Raw genomic sequence first — 10,952 nt, forward strand, 5'->3', positions numbered from 1 at the left:
AAGCTTTTGAGGAAGATGGAGTGAAAGCCTATGAAAGATTTAATGTCAACTTTGGTTTGGTTTCAAGATTCAAGTCTTTCAAAAGAGACTTGGGAATCCATATAGCTTTTGATTTTTCTTTTCCTTTGGATGCATTAGAGCACATTTCATCAATGATGGATTTAGAAACCCATATTTTCTTTGACTTTCCTCTTTGATTAGTGGACCTTTTTGGTCTCTCAAGTATTTTTCTTTCTTTGTACTCACATGTTGATTAGATAAAATATGGAAATCTTCATTTTTTAATGGATTCTTGTATTTGTTCTTAAGTTGATCATCCAAATTTCTTCCAAAATACCTGGCACTTGTGGATGAAGAAAAATGATATGACTATTTTATATGGTTGAGTGGATATGAAGGGTTCAAGGTTGTGTATCTTTGTTGATCTCGAGGTATAATGGGAGAAGTAGGTGCTAGGAGTGAAAGTAGGAGATGAAGGGGAATACAATGCCAATATAGAAGGGAGATTTGAAGTCTTTAGCTTTGATGGATAAGGAAATGATATACTTAGGAGATGCAAATGGATAGTGAGTATGGATATAAGCATGTTTAGAGTGAGAAACGTGATTGAGGCCATCAATAGACTCATGAGTAACATTGATAGGAGCAACACATTTGATAGGATTATTTGAAACTTGAGCATAGTTTTGAAGTAGATATGGAGAAGTAGAACAAGAGGGGATACTTTGATCTTGAAAAGTTTTTTTTGGATAGCATAGGTATAGTGAGTTTTTTACATTTATCAGGAAGCTCAATGGAAGTAGTGGAAGTGGTGTCTTTATCATATGTAGGAGGTGGGAAAGACATGGGATATGTAAGAGTGACATCTTGAAGGAGGTGAGAGGGTGCTTTATCTTGTCCTTTATTTATATCTTTATATTTTTTAGAGTCCTCTTGATGCAGGGAGAAATGATGGATAACTAGGGCCAAAGGCACACCCAACTACCAAAGCTACCTACAATAGTAAACATAGCAGAAACACAACACAGAGGACAACAACTAGAAGAGACAAGAGAAAAAACAATTTATTGATTCATCAGATTATCAACATACATGCCCAATTGTAAGGCCTTCTAGGTTACGACCAACATTACAATGTAGGCTTCAATCTTCAATGATGATCTTCACATTCTAACTCTCCTACAAGATAATCTTCTTGATCGAACTACTACCTCCATCATACCTAAAGACTCTACCCAAGACCCCCTTAAATACTTGCATGGCCACAAGTCAACCTATTACAAATTACCAACTAAATAAACCCTTACATTAAATGCAAACCAAGCCACAAGTTGGCTCTTAATAAATATTAAATGCACACAAGGTTGGCTGAAATTAGAACCAGACACAAACAACTTGGCCATAGAAGGACCAAGGAAAATACTGGCACTCAGAAATGCTCGACATGTACACGAACTCAACACCAACAAGCACTTGGTAGTAACACCAACTCGATAACAATGGGCACTCAATGACAACATGCGCTCAACAACAAAAAAGAACTTGACACCAACCAAGATCTCGACAATAACTAAGAGCTCAACACCAACAAAGAACTTGAAACCAACTAGGAGCTCAACAACAACTAAGAGCTTGACAACAACAAAGAGCTTGGCAACAACAACGAAAAAAGAGAAATATGTAGGATAGCAATGCAAGATAACAATGCAACCCAGGATGCTCCTACATCAAACAACTGAGGTTGAAAGAAATGATTCTCCTAAATAATGTAGTGTCACAACCTAAGTTGAATCCAACTCAGATTGAGAAATCCATGTAGCATCTTCAACTGGTCTATTCTTCCACTTCACCAAATTCTCATACTAATCTTTCCCTCTTGTACTTTTACCAACTCTCTTATTTAATACCTGTTCAAGCTCTTCAATCTGCTTCTTAGGATAATCATCTAATACAACAACTTCATCATTTGACTCATGGTACTTATGTAAATCAATAACATTGAATATAGGAGATATATCCATGTCATCAAGTAACTCAACTTCATAAGCATTACCACTATCAAACTTCTTCAAGATCTTACAAGGTCCAAACTTCTTCATCTTCAGCTTACTATATGTTCCACTAGGAAATCTACCTTTCTTCAAATGAACCATCACCTCATCACCAACTTCAAAATCATGATGTCTTCTAGACTTATCAATATTCTCCTTATACTTCTGATTACTTTTTTCCAACCTCAACTTCACTTCCTTATTCAAAGAATCCATAAAATCAACAAATTCTACCCTTGTGACACTTCTCTTTTCATCACTAGCAACATCCCTCAATTCAGATATTCCTTTAGGCTGCATTCTAGTAACAATCTCAAAAGATGTTTTCCCTATACTCCTATTCACATAATTATTATATGCAAACTCAACTTGTGCCAACACCAACTCCCAATTATGTAGTTTGTCTCCAACTAAACATCTCAGCAAATTATCCAAGCTTCTATTCACAACCTCTATTTGTCCATCTATCTATGAATAGAATGTAGAACTAAACTTCAACTCAATACCCATCTTCTTCCACAAAGTCTTTCAAAAGTAACCAACAAACTTATTGTCTCTATCAAAAATAATACTTGTTGGTAATCCATGCAATCTAACAATCTCTTTGAAGAAAATCTTAGCAACATGCTCAACATTTGATGTCTTCTTACATGGTATAAAATGAGTCATCTTAGAAAATCTATCGACAACAACAAATATGGAAACATACCCCTTTGCTGTCTTAGGTAACCCAAGAACAAAATCCATACTGATGCCACTCCAAGGTTTCTCAAGAACAAAAATAGTTGTATACAAACAAGTATTCTGACTTACTCCTTTTGTAACTTGACAAACTCCACAACTCTTTACAAATTTTTGAACATTCTTATACATTTGGGGCCAATAATACTTATCCTTCAACAAACTCGATGTCTTATCAATTCCAAACTGTCCAACCAAACTATGCTTTTTCTTAATCAAATTAACTCTCATATAACTTCTAGGTATATAGAATTGAATTCCTTTGAACAACATACCTTCTTGAATGAAATACTCATCATACTTACTCATGTGATTTGATAGATTCGGTGCTCTACACTCTCTCCATGCCTTAAAAAAATTAAGGTCAATATCATACAACTCCTTCATTTCATCAAAACTAAGAACTTCAACCTTCATCTTGGTCAACAAAGAACGTCTTCTGCTCAATGCATCATCAACTCAATTTGTGACTCCACTCTTATGCTTAATCACAAATGTGAAACTCTCCAAGTACTCAACCCACTTCATATGTCTTTGATTCAATTTATGTTGAATTCCTAAGTACTATAAAAATTTATGATTAGTATACAACACAAACTCCTTAGGAATGAAATAATGTCTCTACTTCTTCAAGGTGTGAACAATTGCATAAAACTCTTGATCATACACAAAATAATTCCTTCTATCATCATTCAACTTCTCACTATAGAAAGCAATAGGTTTACCTTCTTGAATTAATATAACTCTTATTGCACTACCACTTGTCTTACATTCAACTTGAAATACCTTATTGAAATTAGGCAAAGCCAATACATGTAACTCAATAACCTTTTGTTTCAATGTCTCAAAACTGTTATCAGCACCATGTGTCCACTTGAAATCCTTTTTGTCCCCTCTCATTATCTCAATCATAGCATTACAAATAGAACTGAAATCCTTTATAAAATTTATGTAAAATCTAGCCAAACCATGAAATGATCTTACCTCACCCACATTTTTAGGTGTAGGCCATTCTAAAATTATTTTAACCTTCTTAGGATCCATTCTCAAACCATTAGCTAAAATCCCAAATCCCAAATACACAATCCCCTTTTGCATAAAAGAACACTTTTTCAAGTTAATCATCAATTTCTCCTCTTTCAATCTCTGCAATACTTGTCTAACATGCTCAATATGTTCCTCCTTAGTCTTACTGAATATTAGAATATCATCCAAATACAATCACAAACTTACCCAAAAATCTCTTGAGAACCTCATTCATTAACCTAATGAAAGTACTAGGTGCATTAGTCAAACCAAAAGGCATTACCAACCATTCATGCAAACCATCTTTTGTCTTGAAAGTAGTCTTCCATTCATCACCTTCTTAGATTCTGATATGATGATAACCGCTCTTCAAATAACTCTTGGTAAACTACTTTGCTCCACTCAAACAATCCATTATGTCATCCATCTTTGGCATAGGAAACCTATATTTCACTGTGATCTTGTTAATAGCTCTAGAATTAGTACACATTCTCCATTCTTCTTAGGTGCTAATACAACAGGTACAACATATGGACTCAAACTTTCTCTGATCAAACCTTTCTACAACAACTCATGTACTTGTCTATTAAGTTCTTCATTTTCTGTAGGTGTCAACCTATATGGTGCTTTATTCGACAAACTAGCTCCATACACTGAATTATAATTCTTATTGGTGGTAAACCATTAGGAATACCTTCTACAACAATGTCGTCATATTCATTCAACAAAATTTCAATTTTCGTTGGTACTCAGCTTCTACTAGTTTCTGCTACTTGACCATCACTAGCTGTTACTCGGTCACCACTATTTTCTGTCACTAGGCTGCTACTGGTACAACTTGGCTTCCGAGGAATAATAGAAAAACATACTTGATTCTTTTTCATTTCTTTTTCAAATTGCTTCCCATTAACCATCTAAATTCTCATAGTAGTACAATCAACCTTATTTGGACTTTCAATCAAAGGCAACAATATTTTCTTTCTCACATTCACCAAAAGGGTATATTGATTCAATCTTCCATCATGTACAACATATCTATCATATTGCCAAGGTCTACCCAAAAAAATATGAAAACAATCCATAGCCATAATATCACACAAAACTTCACCAAAATAATGTCCAATCTTGAACTTCACAATACATTGTTCACTTATCAATATCTTATGCTCATCTTTGATCCATGAAACATGATAAGATTTAGGATGCTTCAACCTCAACAACTACAACTTTGTAACTAGCTCCTCGGATGCCAAATTTGTAGAACTTCCACTATCATTGATTTCCTTGCAACATTTTCTGGCCATCTTACATCTGGTCTTGAAAAGACTTCTCCTTAGGACAAGTTCTTCATCACTTCCCTTATTACATAAGGTTCTTCTCACCATTAGATTTTCTCCAGCCTTAGGTCCACTAGGTGAACCTTTAGTGTCTCTTTGAACCACAACATTTATGTTACCTTGCCCATTTTCAAAGGATTTATAGTCAAAGGATCTATGCCCTTCTTCAGCACATCTAAAACAATTACCATGAACCTCTAGAATAAGAATTACCTCTTCCTCGATAAGAACCAATACCTCCTTAGTAAGTATCACCACCTTTCCACTCAGTCTTGCCTTTGTCATCATTCTTCCATTCAAATTTTCCCTTATTTTGCATAGAATTGTCATATCTGCCACCTTCTCTATAAGATCTACCTCTACCTCTTTGGAATCTACCACCTCTACCTCTTTCTCTTTGTTCATGCTTATTTGTCAAGATCTCCTCAACTTTCAAGGGATATTGATATGCTTTCTCCACACTTTCCAATTTCACAAAACTTATCTGATCTTGAATCCCATATCTCAATCCATTTATATACCTTGTAATTTTCTCAACAACATCATCCACATGTCCAGATCTAATGTCCAATTTATAGAATTCTTCAGTATAATCCTTCACAGTCATGTCCCTTTGTCTCAAAATTTGCATCTTTCTCAACAAGCTAACTTGGTAATCAATGGGAAGGAAGTTGTTCTTCACCTTGTTCACCATTTTCACCCAGGTCTTGATCTTCTCCTTTCCTCTCTTTTGTCTATCAATTTACAATTGGTTCCACCATAGTGAGGCATGTCCCTTCAACCTAGTAACAACAATTTTCACCTTCCTATTATCAAGAGTGTTTTCATACTCAAAGAACTTCTCCATATTAGAGATCCAATCCAATAAAACATTGGTGTCCAATTTCCCATCATAAGGAACAACTTCTACATCAGGTTTTAATTTTTCCCTAGACAATACTCTCAACAATCTTGCCTCATCTTGATCTTCTTTAGGTTCTGGATTAGGGTTTGGTGCTACTGCTTCATCATCACTCACATCATCAAGATGCACTCCTCTCCTCTAGGCTATCTCTACAACATCTAATTTGGTTGTAATTTGTCTCAATGTATCTAATACGACATTGCCAACATTTCCTCTACCTCAAACCATCTTTACAATTAGGTTCCTACAAGACCGTAACCCTTTGCAAGTTGTAGGTCAAATCCTTAGATCTGGTACCCCATAACCAAATCAACATGATCCAATCTCCACAAGGATGAAACTGAAGCTTTGATACCACTTGAGGCAAGGAGAAATTATGGATAACTAGGGCCAAAGGCACACCTAGCTACCAAAGCTTCCTACAAGAGTAAACACAGTGAAAAAACAACACAGAGAACATCAACCAGAGGAGACAAAAGAGCAAAAACACTTTATTTATTCATCAAATCATCAACATACATGCCCAACTATAAGGCCTTCTGGGTTACGACCAACATTACAATTTAGACTTCAATCTTCAATGATGATCTTTGCATTCTAACTCTTTTTCTTACTCTTCCTGATCGAACTACTACCTCCATCATACCTAAAGACTCTACCTAAGACCCCCTTAAATACTTGCATGACACGAGTTGGCCTGTTACAAATTACCAACTAAATAAACCCTTACATTAAATGCAAACCAAGCTACAAGTTGGATCTCAACAAATATTAAATACGTGCAAGGATGGCTCAAACTGGAACCAGACATAAGAAACTCAATTAAAGAAGGATCAAGACAAATACTACAACTAAAAAATGCTAGGCACATTCATGAACTTGACACCAACAAGCACTCAACACCAACGCAAACTCGACACCAACAGACACTTGGCACTAATAGGCACTTGATAACAACAAAGAACTTAGCACCAACTAGGAGCTCGACAACAACTAAGATCTCAACAACTACAAAGAACTCAACAACAACCAAGAGCTCAACAACAACTAAGAGCTTGGTAGCAACAAAGAGCTTGGCAACAATAAGAAAATGAGAGAAATATGCAAGATAACAATGAAACCCAGGATGCTCCTACATCACCTCTTGACATGGAGCCACTTCTAAGGACAATGGAGAATGTGAGGTTTTCATGGTAGGGTCTTGAAGAGATAGTAAAAGACTAGTTAAAGTGGGAAAAGTAAGCACATCATCACATGGAGGTTGAGGATCTTTAGTCTTACTAGCATGGAAAAGATTTTCAGCCAAGTGAATGTTAGCTTGATTTTCTTTTAGAGGTAGCCCTTAAGGATACACAGTCAATTCAAAAAGAATTAGGTTATTTGTTAGATGGAGGAAATTTCGAAATATTTGATGTTTTAAGAAGTTCATGCATGTTGGAAGAAGTGGAGGTGTCAAGGGAACCACTACTAGACACAGGTTCATCAACACGGTCTTGCTTAAGAGAACTATCCTCATCACATAAGTCATTAGGGATCCAAACATCAATAATCTTATTATCGATAAGATCTTGGGCCTCATGTTTTAACTCTATGCAATCTGAAGTACTGTGACCTTTATTTCTATGGTACTCGCAATAGTGGTTGTCATTCCACCATGGAGATTTTATCTCTAGTTCATAAGATCTAGAGTTTGGTAAAGTGATGATCTTGTTTGCAACTAAGATCTTAAGCTCCATATCATACGAATCTTCCAAAGGAGTAAATGTTCTATCAAAAGTATGTCTAGGATCATTTTTTTCATTCTTATCTTGGTCAAAGATAGTTTTATCATGAAATCTTGGCATAGGCGCAAAGATAGGTCCAATTTTGTTTAAATCGACTTATTGAGTCATAATATGACATCTAAATTCAAAACACAATGAACTAACCCCCTATAGAATTTAGAGACCTTTCAAAAAATGTCAATTGTTCTAACAGATTTGCTAATTTGTAATAAAAATAATTATTCATGAAAAATAAAGAAAAAATTATAACTCAAACAACTCAAAAACATCTGAATTTTGGTTTGAGTCCTCTAATATCTATCACCAACCTGCAAAAACAATTTAGATCTAAACACCAAGCCATTTAGAAGATATGATCACATCTTTCAAAACCTAGGGTTTTGACCTTTAACTCAACCTGCACAAGGGTTAGCCTAAAAAACCAAAGTGAGAACCATGCAAAAATAGTTGATTAGATTCAAAAAGATGCTTTGAAAAACTAGAAGTGACAAATGCAACTAAAATGCAAGCAAATTATATTTTACTAAGCTTTAAAAAATGTAAGAAAATGGAGCTAGAAGCTTGATTCTAGCCCCCATGGTGGGCATAAAAAATGTATGTCAAAAATGTGGACACACTTCTATAGACCCTTATTCTCAAGAATACCCATGATGAAGAGCATATCAAGAGGCGTCATAAAACTTTCTATCTATGACATGTAAAAGTGCAAATAGAAGTATGGTGGCTCTCAAATGAACCTAGCTATGCAACCCTTGCAAGGTGCACCATAGAATGGGAGATTCAAAGATGAGAGCAAGAGTGATAGCATCCAAGAATCATGATGAGAATGCAATGCAATGCAAGCTAGACTAAAATGATGTGCAAGATGCAAGCTAATCAAATATGGAGAGTTACAAGCTTCCTATTTAGACTATGTGATATATTCTAAGCATAAAAGAAAGATAAACTAGATATGACATGAAGTTGCTATGAAAATGCAAGTATGTGTATGTAGATGCAAGAGTTCTCCAAGCTTTCCAAAGCTCCAAAGTCACCTAGAAATCCTGCAACATAATGTTAATACCAAGCATAAGATTTGGAAAATGAGGAGAGAGCCCTCATTTTAAAAGAAAAATAGACAATTGAGAGTAAGAGGCAAGAGACACATACTCAAGGGTGGAGGATGCATCTTGAGTGATCCATGTGCACAAGCATCTCACCCAATCAAGATTATTGGTTGACTTTAAGAGGCAAAAGATGTGTGAAGGAGAACTAAAGTTATTTTGAAAATACAAGATTCCTCTCACAAAGCAAATTGTGCATTCATGTGTAGACAAAATGTCTTTTCCTCTTATTTTTAGAAAATTAATAATGCATTATGTGTGCACACTTAGGATAAGTGAGATTTGTGGGATTTTATTTAATTAAAAGGGAGCAAGTGCTTTCAATTAAATAAAAGACTTAGCATAAAGTGGTCAAACCATATGTTATAATCAAATACATAACAAAGTGATGATTTGATCAAGAATAAGTGATGGATAAATCAAGCAAAAATGCAAGAAAGGGGGCTCATAGTCTAGATGACCATTTTTGGGTGATTACACTTCCCATTTCTTTCTCGCCCCATCTCATGAGAACTTTGTACAAAAGAGATAAAAAATGGATAAAAACGGATAAGATTAACGAGAATCCTAACACAAGTATGCTATTTTTTGATATTTTATTGCACTAAGATATTCCCCTCAAGATGGACATAAAAGTTAAATGTCGGGTAACATGGATATGCTAATTTTACCAGCAAACTTAGATAAGTTAAGAAGCTAAGTGCGATGAATAATTTAATGTGTTGAAATACTTATTCTAAATTATCAAGATGCTTTAATATAGAGGATTGTAAGAATTTGGCTTAGGCCAGAATTCACCCAAGAACAAAAGAACTCAACAATAGCACACAGTAGACCAAAATAGGTAGAGTATGATCAGAATGATGATATTCATTCAATAATGGATAAAACCAACATATTCTGAGTACACTAGGAGTGCCTGAATATAAAGGCCTCAGGAGAGCTTCTAGAATGCTTAGAAGTTAGCACCATGACATGTCATACAACCAGGCACATGTCCACCAGATATGGATTATCCTCCATTAAGCACGAGAATAAGTGCGATGATGTGAGGATAAGACTACAATGGTGTAGCGTGGAAATCAGTGGAGTAGACAACATGTGCTAAATGAGGAGTGCGGAAAACTGTGTTGTCACCATGACAACTAAGTAAATGATGCATACTCCTGTGTTGTAGACACCATGTGCCTAATTAGAGTTGCATAACTCAATGAGAGTTCACAAACTCCTAAGTGTCTCACCTAAAATAATAATAAAATAATGCAAAATAATTAAATAATGCATTAACCTAAGTAAAACTTAAGTAAGTGTAATAAGTAAATACTTATTTACACCAACACCCTCCCTTAAGTGCAAGTTAGGGGAATGCCCTTAAGCTTACACAATCTAGGATGAAAATGCAAGATAGGTCCTGGCTACTAGACCATGTTAGGTACCCATGTACATAATGATATGCAATCTCCCATAAAGCGGGGAAAGAGGGAAAACCTCATGGGAAAAACCCTCCCCCAAAAAGAGAGATAGATAGGATGCATGGATGGATGGAGTAATCAAGACCCCCCCATTATGACATACATCCAATATATACATAAGAGAATGAGAGAAGGAAGAGAGACAGAATGGGCTCCCCCCCCCCCCAAAGAAGAATGTCGAACAGTGAATGCTCCAGTAAAGAAGCTGATCCAAGATTGCAGAATGGTGTCCCTCCCCTTAGGAAGAAACAATGCCAAGGGTACAAATGAGACGCATCCGCTGTGTGTGGAAAGAATCCCATGGATAAGTGATGTCTCTGAAACCTGCTCATCTGGCTGAAGAACCTGTCCCAAAGAACTGTCTATCCCTGCAACTGATGAAGAACCCTGTTGCAACTGCTGATCATAAGTATCCACATTCACTTCAACCTGTAAGGATCGATCATGTAGAGAATGAACAAGAGAGTCTGAAACTCTTGTGACAACTGAAGAAGGTAATTCTGCATCAAGAAGAAGAGGCAGATCATGAATACT

Source organism: Cupressus sempervirens, chromosome 8 (genome assembly GCF_028749045.1).
Source record: "Cupressus sempervirens isolate cs-2001-9-10 chromosome 8, ASM2874904v1, whole genome shotgun sequence".
Taxonomy (NCBI): domain Eukaryota; kingdom Viridiplantae; phylum Streptophyta; class Pinopsida; order Cupressales; family Cupressaceae; genus Cupressus; species Cupressus sempervirens.